Here is a 15814-nt window from a genome sequence, read left to right as displayed (position 1 = left end):
GTCTGCTGAACATTGATGCAGCAGATGCTGCTGATAAAATTACCTACTGCCTGAGATCAGTATTTCTATTTTGGTCAAGCTTCAAGAATGGCATATGTAGCTTAATCATGCTAGTCCTTTTTGTCCTGGGAATAGTTTTATTTCTACCCATTGTGTTAAAGCTTGTCTTTAACAACATCAACATGTTGGCAGCCAAAGCACATGACTTGAAACTAAAAATGGACCCCCAGACAGAGTTATTATTTTAACAGACTGCCAAGCCAAGGATGGGTAAGATTCTGCACAGAGCCTTACCAACCTAAGACAGAAGTCCATTGCTTTTGATAACCATATTCCATGATGGATATGGAAGGCATTCTTGTCAGAATGATCTAAGACAGGCCCAGTCTTGTTTATGCAATAAAAAAGGGGAAGATGTGGAGAGCTTTTGTGGCTGCCTTGCAGGAATCTGACATTGGCCGAGGACAAGGAAATGGGCAGGAATCTGACATTAGGCTAGAACAAAGAAGTAATTACAGACAGGAATATAAATCTTAGCCTAGAACTGATCTGACCTGCGGGTCCTAGTAATTCGTGGGGGCGAGGAGGACCACAACCTGAAAAAGAACAGGAGAGAGAGAAGAAAGGACTCAAGGAAGCAATTGCTTGTCAAGAGCCATCTATTTGAGCACAAAGCGCCTTTTTATAGCATGCTTTACAAGGGGAGGGGGTAACAGGGGCCAGGTGATGAAAAAATACAGAATCTTCTTGGCCTGTGCCCTGGAACATTTCATGGTCTACACGGTACACTGCCTTAAATTATGCTCTACCTGCTTTTCTCAGAAGATACAGTACACTGCCTTGAATCTATCTGCAGCTTCCAAACAGGATCTTGTGGTTGCCAAGCTGCAGGGGACATTGTGCAGGTGGGGAAAGGTAGGGGGTGAGGGTAAGGACGAGGGTCCTGGCTTCTTGCATAGAACAAAGAAGTAGGTTTCAGGCATGAAATTGACTTTGGGTTATGACAGGGAAGTAGGCTCAGATATTTTGGTCATCCTGATAAGCTTGGAAATAGTGATCAAGGGAGTGATCATGGGATTCTGTTTACTGCCTTGCTTGTTCTTTGACTATTGGTGTTTATTGTCTTGCTTGTTCCTTGACTACTTCCGTCTATTGTATTGTTAGTTCCTCAACCTGAACTGACCTGAATACTTGCATGAAATTAAAATGGAATAAAGGCAAAAAGGAGGAGGAGGAGGAGGAGGGATGGGATAGGGGTTTTATGAGAGGGGAAATGGGGAAAGGGAATAACATCTGAAGTGTAATTAAATAAAATAGCCAAGAAAAAAAAAGAAAAAATTATACTTTCCACATCCCTAAATCTCAATCAATTAAAGGACATTGAACTTCCTTTGGTAGATACAAACTTTATTTTTCATTCATAATTTTAAATACACATGGCTTTAAATTTAAATTTATAACTGTTTTTAGTAACAAAAATCAAAGATGTTAAATCATGAAGATGGAGATGTAATCTTTTAAACATTTTCTTCCTTCTTAAACTTCTTGAATTGTTGACTACTGTATCCTAATAATTCCTGGAGTAATTAGTATTTTATGCAATGGATAATAAAACTTCTTTTAATATAGCAAAACAAACAAACAAACAAAACCAAAAACAAACTAACACAAAACCCAGTGTGTTTTGTTCTATTTCCTCCCAGGGTGAAGGTAACTGGGATGGAATTGTTGAAAGTCAAGAAAGTAACTGATGGAGGAGGGCTTGAGGCAAGTTAAATACTACCTGGCTCTGCTATCATTTTGGAGATGCTTCATTTTAGATTTTGGGTTTGCTTGAGTCCTGTAAATCTTTGTTTTCATAGCTCCCAGTAATTTGTTTAGAAACATCTGCCTTCTCAGTGTCTCTGGAGGAGGGACCATTTGCAGTTCTGTAGTTTATTGCTTTGCTGATGGATTCCACAGAGCCCTTAACTAGTCAAACAATTAATTTTCCGAGTTTCTACCCATCTTCTGCCATTTTATGTTAGAAAAAAATATGTTGGATAATAAAAGACATCAAAGGTTTGTAGTGTTTAATCCAAAAGTCTAGTATTTTTTTTTTTGAGTCATAGGTAAGATTAAATCCTAAAGACTGAGGGTCAGTGGCAACATTTGCTTTTAGAAATTATGTATACAATGCTTCTTGCTTTTAACAAGATTTATACAGGATCTTGATTTCACTGTAGAATCTGTTAATGACTTTGTAAGTCTAAAGCTCTGTGAGATATCAGATTTGTCACTCTACTTCCTTCAAGTCAAAAAGTTACTTGCTTTCAATTTAGCACATGGTGCTGTTTTCTGTTTCTGATACACAATGTAAAATAATTTGACTTCATTTAAAAAATTAAAGTGATTTTAGGGTTTTCTTATTTTTTTCTTTTAACAAAATGACGTTTTTTTTCTTCTGAGAAACTACAGTGTGTGGATATTGAAGCTGTCTTTGTGAAGGTAATTTTCAAAATCATGTTGATTTAATCCACTCAGTTAATGTTGTAATTATAAAATATCCTCACGGTTTTGCCTCAGACGCTAGCTGTAGCTGGCATGCGGTTGTACATGCTCCAGAGTCTTCAATACCCGCCGCTGCAGTCCGCTTCGCGTGGTTCCGCTAAGCTCTTCTGAGCTGCTCGCTCTCCACCCCCGCCTTCGCCGTAATCCGCCATCATGGTGAAACTCGCAAAGGCCGGCAAAACTCACGGTGAGTCCAAGAAAACGGCTCCTCCCCCAAAGGAAGTGGAAGAAGATAGTGAAGACGAAGAAATGTCAGAAGATGAAGATGACAGCAGTGGAGAAGAGGAGGTTGTCGTCCCTCAGAAAAAAGGCAAAAAGGCTGCCACAACTCCAGCAAAGAAGGTGGTTGTTTCACAAACAAAGAAGGCTGCAGTTCCTACACCATCTAAGAAAGCAGCTGTTACCCCAGGCAAAAAGGCAGCAGCCACACCAGCCAAGAAAGCTGCTACACCAACCAAAGTAGTTCCAACTCCTGGTAAGAAGGGAGCAGCACAAGCAAAAGCATTGGTACCAACTCCTGGAAAAAAGTGAGCTGTCACTCCAGCCAAGGGGGCTAAGAATGGTAAAAATGCCAAGAAGGAAGACAGTGATGAGGATGAAGATGATGAAGATGAAGATGATAGTGATGAGGATGAAGATGATGAGGAAGAGGATGAATTTGAGCCACCAGTAGTAAAAGGATTGAAGCCAGCAAAAGCAGTTCCTGCCGCTCCTCCCTCAGAGGATGAGGATGAGGAAGATGAGGATGATGATGAGGATGATGATGAAGAGGAGGAAGAAGTTATGGAGATCACACCAGCGAAAGGAAAGAAAGCTCCTGCAAAAGTTGTTCCTGTGAAAGCCAAGAGTGTAGCTGAGGACAATGATGATGAGGAAGAGGATGATGAAGAAGAAGATGATGAAGAAGATGAGGAGGAGGAAGATGATGATGAAGAGGAAGAGGAGGAAGAAGAGGAGGAAGAACCTGTTAAAGCAGCACCTGGAAAACGGAAGAAGGAGATGACCAAGCAGAAAGAAGCCCCTGATGCCAAGAAACAGAAGGTAGAAGGCTCAGAACCAACTACACCTTTCAATCTGTTCATTGGAAACCTTAATCCAAACAAGTCTGTTGCTGAATTAAAAGTTGCTATCAGTGAACTTTTTGCTAAAAATGATCTTGCTGTTGTGGATGTCAGAACTGGTACAAATAGGAAATTTGGTTATGTGGACTTTGAGTCTGCTGAAGACCTAGAAAAGGCCTTGGAGCTCACTGGTTTAAAAGTGTTTGATAATGAAATTAAACTAGAAAAACCAAAAGGAAGAGATAGTAAGAAAGTTCGAGCTGCAAGAACACTTTTAGCCAAAAACCTCTCTTTCAAGATCACTGAGGATGAATTAAAAGAAGTATTTGAAGATGCCATGGAGATCAGATTAGTCAGCCAAGATGGGAAAAGTAAAGGGACTGCTTATATTGAATTTAAGTCTGAGGCTGATGCCGAGAAAAACTTGGAAGAAAAGCAGGGGGCAGAAATTGATGGACGATCTGTCTCACTCTTCTATACTGGAGAGAAAGGACAAAGGCAAGAGAGAACTGGAAAGAATAGCACTTGGAGTGGTGAATCAAAGACTTTGGTTTTAAATAACCTTTCCTACAGTGCAACAGAAGAAACTCTTCAGGAAGTATTTGAGAAAGCAACTTTTATCAAAGTGCCCCAGAACCCACATGGCAAATCTAAAGGGTATGCATTTATAGAATTTGCTTCGTTTGAAGATGCTAAAGAAGCTTTAAATTCCTGTAATAAAATGGAAATTGAGGGCAGAGCAATAAGGCTGGAGTTGCAAGGACCCAGAGGATCACCTAATGCAAGAAGTCAGCCATCCAAAACTCTGTTTGTCAAAGGTCTGTCTGTCTGAGGATACCACTGAAGAGACCTTAAAAGAATCATTTGAGGGCTCTGTTCGTGCAAGGATAGTCACTGATCGGGAAACTGGTTCTTCTAAAGGGTTTGGTTTTGTAGACTTTAATAGTGAGGAAGATGCCAAAGCTGCCAGGGAGACCATGGAAGATGGAGAAATTGGTGGAAACAAAGTTACCTTGGACTGGGCCAAACCTAAGGGTGAAGGTGGCTTTGGTGGTCGAGGTGGAGGCAAAGGAGGTTTTGGAGGCAGAGATGGTGGCAGAGGTGGAAGAGGCGGATTTGGCGGAAGAGGCTGGGGAGGCTTTGGAGGCAGAGGAGGCTGCCGAGGCGGCAGAGGAGGAGGGGGTGACTTCAAGCCACAAGGAAAGAAGACGAAGTTTGAATAGTTCCTTCCATCCCATTCTTTCCCTCTTCATTTTAAAGAAAGGACTCTGGGGTTTTTACTGTTACTTGTTCAATGACAGAGCCTTCTAAGGACATTTCAAGACAGTAAAGATCCTAAACTCTTGTTGCCAGAAAAAAATAAAATATCCTCACAAATAGGCTTGAAAGGTTGTTTTTTTTTCTTCCAATTACCTTTTCAATTAACTAATACGTGCTTTATGGATAAAAAATTTGTACTAATAGGATTGCTGAGAAGAAAAGGGTCATTTTGAAAGAATGTCTACCCAACACTTTTAAGGGTTTTTTTTTTAAATAATGAAACAAGATTAGCCATTAGGGACAAATGAGCTTCTTCTGGTGGTGTCAACTGCCTAGAAAAATGTACCAGAATGACAATATCCATATGAATTAATAACTGCTCAATAACATGACGCCATTAGGCATGTACTTCATAAATATTTACAGTTCTGACATTTAATGATATTTAAATATCATTATAATAAAGTACTTGCTTACTATTAAGTATATAATGTAAAGACAAGTATAATGAAAAATGCACAGTAATTTCTAGTGTACGGAGCAGGGGTGTTTTGATTGTTGTGGGTGCAGATGCTGTGCTTAGCTTAGTGCTGGGGAAGGTCCAAGGCTGTGTGTGCTCATTCTCCTCAAGGTGAACCCAGTGACCTAGAACTTCCAGTGGTTTTATGTTATTATTATTATTTTTATTCTCAGAATCTTTCCCCTTATACAACTCCTTACACACATGTCAGATGGTTTCTGGATTAAAAGATATTAATAAGACTTCTCAGAACTTTAAAGACAACTTTATTCTTTGCTCAGTGGTATCTCTTTAGATAGGATAGGGGTTAGAATTTATGTTACATATAAATCTATAAATCTTTTGATTTTCTGCTATGATATTTATTGGTTTTCTAGTTTTCTTATTAGAATAGATTTTTTTCATTGATTTAAAGTGTGCATGAGTGTGTGTGTGTGTTGGCATGTCCATGTGGGTGAAAGTGCCTTTGGAGGCCAGAGCTGTCAGATCTCTGTGGAGCTAGACTTACAGTCAGTTGTGAGCATCCCATTATGGGTACTGGTAAACAAAGTTGACGCCTCTATAAGACCATAGATGCTTTTGAACTGATGAAACATCTTTCCAATCCTGATGATGAGAGATCAAATTCTGGGTTCAGATTCCATCTTAGAAAACGTGACCTAAGTTTGTGCTCAAGGCCAGTACCTAGCATTAGTTTCCAAGTTATCCCCTAACAAAACCTGAGCCTACCTCCAGATCATAGGCTAATCCCAATAAGATTTGTGTCTCCAGGTTTATTTCTCTCAACAAACCTTCATCTAGCACCAGTATCCATGTTACAAGCCCACCCCTGCCTAACAATCACCAATTAGGAAGAAATCAGAAGTTAAGTTTACTGGTTTGGCTCCCAGCACCAGCCAATTATGCTAAAGGCCACAGTAGCCAGGCTAGAAACACTCAACCCTCCCTTGCTGCTTTCTAAAACACCTTGTCCCATGAGTGTTCAAGCTGTTTTTCATCAAAACTGTCCTTTGGGTTGGCGGTAGGCTGAGCCCAAGCTAGAGCTTGTGAATAAAATCCCTTATGCAATTATGTCAGATCAGCTCCTGACTGGTCTTTCAAGGGTTCATGAGCATTTCATGACACAACAATGTTTACTACTTTTCAAAGATTTGGGAACATGGGGTAAAGTTTCATCCTTTGTTAGATTGAAATGATGAATTTATCTAAACTGCATTAGAACTAAGTATACTAGGTGGACTTGCTGGCAAGCCAGTCTAACTATTCAGGAAACTCCAGTTCCTGTGAAAGATCTTGTCTCAAGCATATCAACAGCTGGTTTATACACACCACCACCATCACCTCCACCACCACTACCACTACCACTACCACCAGCAGCAACAGTAACAGTAACAAAAACATGCACTAATATCAGGCCAAGATTCTAGATATTCTCTATAACAGGCGTTTGACATGATCACCCATAAGTCCCTGAAACAATGTGTGTGAGAAGTGTTTATTTCCCCAAATGTGTTCGAGTAAATCAGCAGGGGGTTAGTGATTTAGCTCATTTTCTCTCTCACTTGTCTTGTGTTACTGATGTTTTAGGTGGAAAATTGTCAACGACCTTGGTGTTGTAAAACATTTTTTCTGTGCTTTAAAACATGAAATATTATACTCATGTTCTTTCCAAATGGACTGAGACTTTAGATCAGGTTCTCAACGTCCCTAACGCTCTGACACTTTAATACAGTTCCTTATACTGTGGTAGCACCTAACTATATTTTTTGTTCCTATGTCATAATTATAATTTTGCCAGTTGTGAATCATAATGTAAATGTTTTTAGAGATAGAGGTTTGCTAAAAGTGGTTGTAGTGGGCACGTTCAGGTTGAGAACTGCTGATTTAAACATAGGTAGTTTTCATTAAAATAGGTTCTAGAAAACAGGTTTTTTCTTTCTTTCTTTTTTTATTAATCATTCTATTCATTTACATTTCAAATGATATCCCCCTTCCCAGTCACCCCTTCCCAAATCCTCATCCTATCCTCCCTCCCCCTCCTCCCCTTTGCCTATATGAAGGTGTTCCTCCCCCCATTTTCTCACTCCCACCTCACTGCTCCAGCATCCCCCAATGCTGGGGCATTGAGCCTCCACAGGACCAAGGGCTTCCCTTCCCAATAATGTCAGATAAGGCTGTGTTCTGCTACATATGTATCTGGAGCCATGGAACCCTCTATGTATAATCTTTGGTTGGTTGTTTAGTCACTGAGGGCTCTGGGTGGTTCAGTTAATTGATATTGTATTGTTTTTCATATGGGGTTTCAATCCCCTTTAGCTCCTTCAGTCCTTCACCTAGCTCTTCCATTGTGGTTCCTAGGCTCAGTCTAATGGTTGGCTGTGAGTATCTACATCTGTATTAGTTAGGTGCTGGTAGAATCTCTCAGGGAACTGCCATACCAGGTTCCTGAGAACAGGTTTTAATAGCATAAATAATTGCAAATAGTTCTCAACTATTACAAAATTCTTTCTGTTGCCTGGGAATTCGAGCTTCTGTAAATGTGTAGACTTAATCCATATGTGAGAATGCTAAGGAGGGAAAGCATATTTAAACCATTGTGTAGCAAACCCTAGCATCTTATGATTTTCAATAGTTTTTTATATGTAGATTTTAAACATTTCTTAGTCATTATTTGTATAAAGAGTTACAGGCTTTTGTAGCTCCCAGAGCTTAGCATAACTGACTCCATGATGGAAGTACCATTCAGGCTGTAAATCTCAGCATGTAGACAGCACCACCTGCTAAATGAAAACACAGACCTAATCCATCAAAGTCTACAGTTCTGGGAAAGTCTCTAAATGTATCAACCTTGCTTTTGGCCTCTGTGGTTCCACTTCTGGCTAACTGTTCTTGTTAACTGAAGTATGCCAACCCAGAACATGTCTTTTTGTGTTTAAAAGCTGCCTCCTGAGAAAGGCTCAGTACTACACTGGGATCCCAAATACCCAGGGTAGTCCCTGGCTGGCTTATAGAGACTTTCTATTGGCTTAAACCTATGTCTGAGTAGTTTTTTTTGAGGGAAGAACTCCACAGTTTCTAGAGGTCCCACTAAGATCTCAGAGTTCAGACCTCAAGACACCAGGGATCTTTGAGCTTCTTGAGTTGAGGAAGAGGAAGAGTGCAGTAGTTAGGAGACTCCTAAGGGGTTCCCGGCCTGAGATGGACCAGGTCCCCAGGGCTCTTTCTAATGAATTGCTACTTAATGTTTCAGCTTCAGAGGGGCTATACCTTTACCTCCAAAGAAAGCAAATTAGAAAGTCACCTGTCTCTCACCTCTGATTGAGTTGCCTTTTGTTTGCACATATAGGAGAAGTTTAATGCAACCACTGGTTCAGTGTCTGGGAAACATGTGAGACATAAATGGATTTCCCTGTCTGTTGAGGTTTATGAATATTTGGGGGCCACCCCTTGTTGTTGAAATTATTTAATCCTGACTCAGGGTTTCTACCCTACTGTTGACCTTTTAGTTCCCAGATAAAAGACTCATTGCCTTTATATTTACAATAAGCCTTAAACAGCCCAAGAGCTGGGCTAATATCTACCTTTCATGCTAGTAGAATCTACTTTCCTATGGATAGCTATGAGTTATTACTTACTATTTACTATGTTTCATCTGGTCTGCTCTTAACTCCAATTGGCCAGCCCTCTGGGCCATGTTTTTATGGTTCACCTAACCCATAGTGGCTTCTCTTTCCTCCTCCTTACCTTCTTCCTCTCCTCATGATTCCCCTCCAACCCCAAGCCTGTGAAACCTAAACTCCACCCATGTCTCTTCTGCCCAGCTATAGGCTGTTGGCATCTTTGTTTACTAATCAGCAATAACTTGGGAACAGGGTCACTTAGTGTGTATGTGTGGACTCTCTCATCTCTGGGGCAACCAGTCTTGGGGGCCCAGTATTAGGATGAGAATACAAATAGCATCAAGCTAACCCACTACAATCCCTGGTTGCTTGCCCTCCCTCCCTCCCTCCCTCCCTCCCTCTGTGTGTCTGTGTTTTTCTATATCATTTTTTTGTCAATGCTGTTTCCCTGTATTGACCAGTGGCTTTCTCTGGTGTGGGAATCCCCTAGCATAAGACCTTTTTACCTTCTTCTGTTGGAGAACCAAACACTTTTGTTTCCACTACTTTGCACAGAGAACCTAGACAAGCAAATATACCAATAAATCCGCATGTGTCCCACTCTGGGAGCAGGAGTGTTTGCTTATTTTGTTGCTTGACTCCAATTCATGGTCAGGGTTGGCCCTTGTATGAAGGTGAGAGCTGAGCCTCTCATCCAAAGTTTCCTGCTATCTAAGTGGAATGCAGACAGTTCCCCCAGGTGACCCTCCGCTCTGTGTCGTGCCTGCTCTAATTAGCCCCAGAGAAGGGGAACAGTTTCCCTGGGCCGAGTCCAAAGAAAAAGAGTTCCATTCCTTTCTCTTTTATGATTTGCATCTCCTTTTAAACTATTGATCTAAATAATTGGAAAACTTAAAACCAATGACTCTCTGACAAAAGTAAACAAACAAAACCTCAAACATCCCTAGGCTAGGTGGGATATACCTGCAAAACTCTGTAGCGCAGAGAGAACACAATTTTCTTTCTATCCAACACTGACCAATGAAACTTTAAGCAATTTTTTCTAGGTCTTTTAAAAAAGAATTAAAGACAGCATCTAAAAAAATTTCATTTGTCTAAAAAGATTTCCTTTGTCAGCCAGTCAGCCTCAGATATTAGAAATAAGTTCTAAAATCTAGAAAAATGTAAAGGTATAAATAGGTCTCAGTTGCTGGATGTATTTCAAAAGATGTTTAATAGCAGAGAACGGATTGGAACAAGACCTTCTGCATAAACTGAAAGCCTTTTCACCTTTCCGATAATGAGACACAAACTTACAGATACCCAGCAAAATTTTGGTGTCTTACTCTCTCAGAAAAATATCTCCTAGCTGAAAGTTCTGCCTCCAATCAAAACACACAGTTGGACTATCCCACAGATTGACAAGGATTCCCAAGTGTATGGGTAGAAACCAACCCTTACAGGAACACTAAAACACCAAACTCCTATGGTTAGCTTCAACTAACCAGTTCAGCTACCCCTGTCCAGATTGAACAATGCCCAATGATACTGAAAACAAAGGGTGCCTAGCTTAAAGAAATAGGCACCTGGGTGTCTTGCCAGCCACTCTGAAATATACCTCTCCTACCTGTGAAGAAACAGGGGACCTCTGATTTCCATGGGTATAATTCTTCTAAAGAAATAGATGTATACTGTCTTCGAGCTGAAAGATACAGTCTTTAGCTTCCCATTGACTATGGTGAGACAACCCATCTTTGCTTTTAAATGCATAATCCCAGAGGAAGGTTACAGCAGGCAACTTATATGGGCAAAATTGTCCTAAAATTTTAAATACTGAATTCCTGACTCTCCATTAGAGGTTTCCTGGGAAAAATAGATTATAAAAGGGGCCACTGAGTAACAGCTGTAAGAATTACAGACCTTGGGCTGCAGAGCATCAGGTAAGAAAGCCCAACTTTGTATATTAGATACTATGTATCTTGGCTATCAGCTGAGCAGAAGCAAAAGGAGCCTGGTTCGGAGTAGGATTGCTGCTGTCATTCTTCAGATCTCAACTCCAAAGACTAAAAGACAGGTTTGAGAGTTCCTAGGTGCAGCTAGGTATTGCTGCCTGAGGATCCCAGGGTTTGTGGAAATAATCAGGTTAAGATACATGAGCATAAAGTGGACACCGAACCCCTCATCTAAACTGAGATTAAACAAAAGACATTTGAGGCTTTAAACACAGCTCTAACTTCAGCTGCCACCCTAGCACTTCCAAATATCTCAAATCTCTTTCATCTGTCCGTGAACCAAAAGGGTAAAGGGCCCCTTTTCGGTCATGGAAACACATGTAACATACAATTGGATCCTGTATGCACAGGATGTCCTACTTATCTAAGCTGCAGCAGCTATTACTAATCTAATGAAAAAGGCAAACAAATTAACTCTGGGTCTAAATCTTATACTCTTATCACCCTGTATCATTGTGGCCCTCCTCCTAGTGTAGAGTGAAAAATTATAGATACTGGGTATATAGAATCCTTTTTAGACATATAAAATATTCTTTAGGCTTTCTTTATAAAGACATGGAGAAATCGAGCCATGAAGCAAGTTAAGAATGTGGACAGACTAGTTAAGGGAACTGGCTAGAATGCAATTTAGCCAGGTGGAACCAAGCTGAGAATCATAGTGACAGGGCAAGGCCACAGTGACAGGGCAGGACCACATTCTTGAGAAAGATAAGCATACAGAGAGTTTTCACCTGATCTTGACTCATGTAGGTTGGGTTCCTTTGGAATGTTCCGATATTTTTATGTTATGCCACCTTAACAACCATGAGCTCCCTCCCCATTCCTTGGTTTGTGGTTTTTCCCCTTAAAAATCCCTCTCAAACTGGCTGTCGGGGTCAATTCCGCTCCTGGGTGGGCATATGAATTGACCGGGAGCTAGCTGTCGTGCCCTAATAAACCTCGCAATTGCTCTGGTACACAGTGTGTCTTGAGCAGATTACTGGGTGGCCGCGACTTCCTGAGACTTGAGTGAGGGTCTCCCCTCTGCGGAGGTCTTCACTAGGATCCCCAGAATAACGGCTGTCTAATGCCAGTGTGACCCTACCAGGCTCTAGGCTCTACTCCTGCACTAGCCTTTTGAGAAACCCATTGCCATCAATCCTGCTACACTATTGCCTGATGACAACCCACAGGTACTCATCCATGGCTGTCACAAGAAACTGGGTATGTATGGTATGTAGGAGACGCAGTAGTTACTTTAACTGATGTGATCCAGACTCTCAGATGGGAAAAAGAAAGCTTTTTTTATTTTTTTCAAACGGCAGTGAAGTTTTCTTTTCCCCATCTGAGAGTCTGGGTCACACCAGTGAATTCTACTCTCTGTGCTGAGGTACCTGACTTGGGGCCAACTCTTTTTAGTTAAAGTTTTCATGCCTTTTCTACTATGCATATATATGATATGATCTATAGATAAAGAGGACACTTCTCAAGGAAAAACCATGTCTTGGCCTTTTTGAAGGCTCGTTGTCTTCCCCTATTAGTTGCTGTTCTTCACTGCCAGGCTCTGACCTGGCTGCCTAACAAATGGCCTCAGATCAGTGGAGCTATTGATATTCTGGTGATATAATCTGACCCAGTGCTGTCTGAGACTCCATGGTTCAAGCAAGGAGAAATGGAAGATGCAAAGAGAAGGAATGGAGGGCTCCAAGCCCCAGGTTAATGGAGGACACCAGAAGGAAAGATTATTCTCCCAGAAGGAACGAGCAGGACTCTTGTCACTACTGCTCTTCACCAGGCTTGCCATCTGTGGTTCAAAACACTTCTGAGATGCTCAGACCAAGGTATGTCATACCTAGACTAGACAGCCTAAAGTGGGCTGTCTCAGCCAGGTGACAGGTTTGTGCTTGAGTAAATCCAAAACAGAGCCCTTACCCAGGAAGGGGTCCAAATAAGAGACCAAAACCTTGATGAATTCTAGGAAAACCGACTTCCCCAAGATCTAGCTTGTCAGGGGAGGAAACAAATACTTGTTAGTTTTTATAGATCTTTTCCCGGTGAATAAAAGCATCCCCCACCCAGACTTAAGCTGCTCAAATAGTTAAACAGCTCTTCTAGGAACTAGTCCCTGATTTGGCTCCCCTAGCAATGAGGTATAACAATGGCATGCCTTTCATAGCCAAGACCTTTCTATTAATAGCTATGGCTTTAGACATAGACTGAAAACTTCATTTTGCATATAGACTGCAGAGTTCTGTGAAGGTAAAAAACAAAACAACTGATACAGGGATGGTATTGGCTAGAGTGACCACAGACTGCAACCTTTATTTATCTTGATCTTCACCCTGCTTTAAGTGTCTGCCTGTTTTGGAGAAAGGAAAGATATGAGAGTTTATCTCTTGAGATAGTAATAGAGAGTTTACAACTGTATGCATATCCTGTGGTTGTGTGGGAATCAAAATTAAAAACAACTCGGCAAAGACTACCAACAACCTGGTGAAGATAGCCATAATAAAAATATCAGGCCCCTCCAGGGACAGAGTGACCAAAAAGATAGAGACAACCAAGGACAACATGCCCTGACAAGCCCAAACATGCCCTGGTGGGAGATGGGCCACCTGGTGTTTTTCTCCCCTTCTTGGAGGTCTGTGGTTTCATGGTAAAAAATAGCAAGTCATTATGCCTGCCAAAATGATTGCTTACGCAAATTGCTGATGTTTGAAATATCCAATTATATGTAACCTCGCCAGAATTTCCCACTTTCCCCTTCCCCCTTGTGTCACTCCCTATAAAAGCCCAGGATTTTGGGGGGTCTGGGCCTATTCTCTCTCCTGCGTGAGATGAGTTTCGACCCGAGGGCCCTCGCCAGTAAACTGGCTCTTGCAAATTGCAACAAGTCGGTCTCTCATGTCTCCTTGGGTGCACGCTGATCTGGACTTGAGTCGGGGGTCTTCTTCGGGGGTCCTTACAGTTGGACCCCCTGGTTGCCAGAATCAGGCTAGTTTCCATTGCAAAAACTGTGGTTGTAAACCAGAGGCTTTTGAAAAACACGAACATATAGAAAAAAAGCTTCCTTCTGAAAAAATGCACAAGAGGGAAACGTAACCCAATGGCCATAAATTAAAAATCTGGAACTAACTTTCTTTCTTTCTTTCTTTCTCTCTCTCTCTCTCTCTCTCTCTCTCTCTCTCTCTCTCTCTCTCTCTCCCTCCCTCCCTCCCTCCCTCCCTCCCTCCCTCCCTCCCTCCCTCCTTCCTTCCTTCCTTCCTTCCTTCCTTCCTTTCTTCCTCCTTTCTATTTAAATTCTGGCCTTAGATAAGCAGAAAACCTGTGGAATCAGACTCTGTGCCATAGGATGGGACCCTGGGTATAGAGTTAATTATTCCTCAAAAGAAATTGGTCAAGATTACTGGTTATGCTTAGCCACCCAGCCCCTGTACTGACTAGCTAGACTGTCATGCTATTAACTTAAAACTCACTGTGACTGGGGACAGCCCAAACTAAATTTAAAGGACTTACAAGGAGCTGAAATTTGTCTAATATGCCAAACCGTTAACCTAGGCTTGTCACATTATTCTGGTGCCTGCTGTTCTGCCTTGTGGTTTAATTTGTCTGGATAACTGCAATATTATTCAGCCTTGGAGACTACTTGGTGAGCATGTATTAACAGTTTGACTACATGTGCCTTCTCTGATGTTTTCAAAACTAAGTGGACTAATTCATCAGGTGATATTAAAAGTTTCAGTTTCTGAATTAAAGCAACAGTTAGATTTGCAGAAATGGACTAAATTGAAGAGGCTTAGACTTATGTGTGGTTTTGGGAGCAACATGATATTTCTCTGCTAATTGATCAGGAATAATAAAAAATCTTGTCATGGTTGGAAAAAACTCAAAAAGAGAAAGAGACAAAGACATAAATAAAAAAAAATTGATACCAGCTCTTTTAGTCTTCCTGGCTAACTACTCTGCTATTAACACTGGCTGAGCGTTTAATTCTTATGGAATTACTTGTAGGACTTGCATCTTAAAATATATGGCCAATTAAGTGTGAATTCAGTGAAATTAAGTGTCCTTAGGACCAACTGTGCCTTTTCAGAGCAGGGTAAGTCTACTATTCGACTCATTCATTAAGACCATTGGGGAATATAACAGTGCCCCAGACCTTAGTAGCCCCTAGAGCTTAGCACAACTGACTCCATGATGGAGGTATCACTCAGGCTGCAAATCGCAGCATGTAGACAGAAGTGAAAACACAAACCTGATCCATCAAAGTCTACAGTTCTGGGAAAGTTTCTAAATGTATCAACCTTGCTTTTGGCCTCTGTGGTTCCACTTCTCGCTAACTGTTCTTGTTAACTGAAGTATGCCAACCCAGAACATGTCTTTTTGTGTTTAAAAGCTGCCTCCTGAGAAAGGCTCAGTACTACACTGGGATTCCAAACACCCAGGGTATTCACTGGTAGGCTAATAAAGACTTTTGGCTTAAAACCATGTCTGAGCATTCTTCGCTGGTGAATACGCAACAGCATTAATCATCTATGTTTACTAGCATGTAACTAAGTACCAAGTCAATATTAAAGACATGTGCACGCCCTTCAAACTCTTCTTGTAGTTGAGGATAACTTTAAACTTCTAACCCTCTTGCCTCCACCTATCAAGTGTTGGGAAGTCCAAATGTATAATTCCATGCCCACTCTAAGACAATATTTACTATTATTCTTATTAATTAATTATTTTATTTATTTACATCTCAAATGTTGTGCCCTCCAGGTTCCCCCTCTAAGAGTTCTTCCCCCCCATTTCCCCTCCCCTTTCCCTCTGAGAGGGTGCCCTCCC

At 41.2% G+C, this 15814-nt stretch overlaps 1 pseudogene; it reads left to right on the top strand.

The window, feature by feature from the left end:
- The first annotated feature begins 2606 nt into the window (after positions 1-2606).
- Positions 2607-4834, top strand: LOC114627177 (annotated as a pseudogene).
- The last annotated feature ends 10980 nt before the right edge of the window (positions 4835-15814 follow it).

This window comes from Grammomys surdaster, unplaced genomic scaffold (genome assembly GCF_004785775.1).
Source record: "Grammomys surdaster isolate TR1022 unplaced genomic scaffold, NIH_TR_1.0 243, whole genome shotgun sequence".
Classification (NCBI taxonomy): domain Eukaryota; kingdom Metazoa; phylum Chordata; class Mammalia; order Rodentia; family Muridae; genus Grammomys; species Grammomys surdaster.
This window is presented reverse-complemented; position numbering and strand designations above follow the sequence as displayed.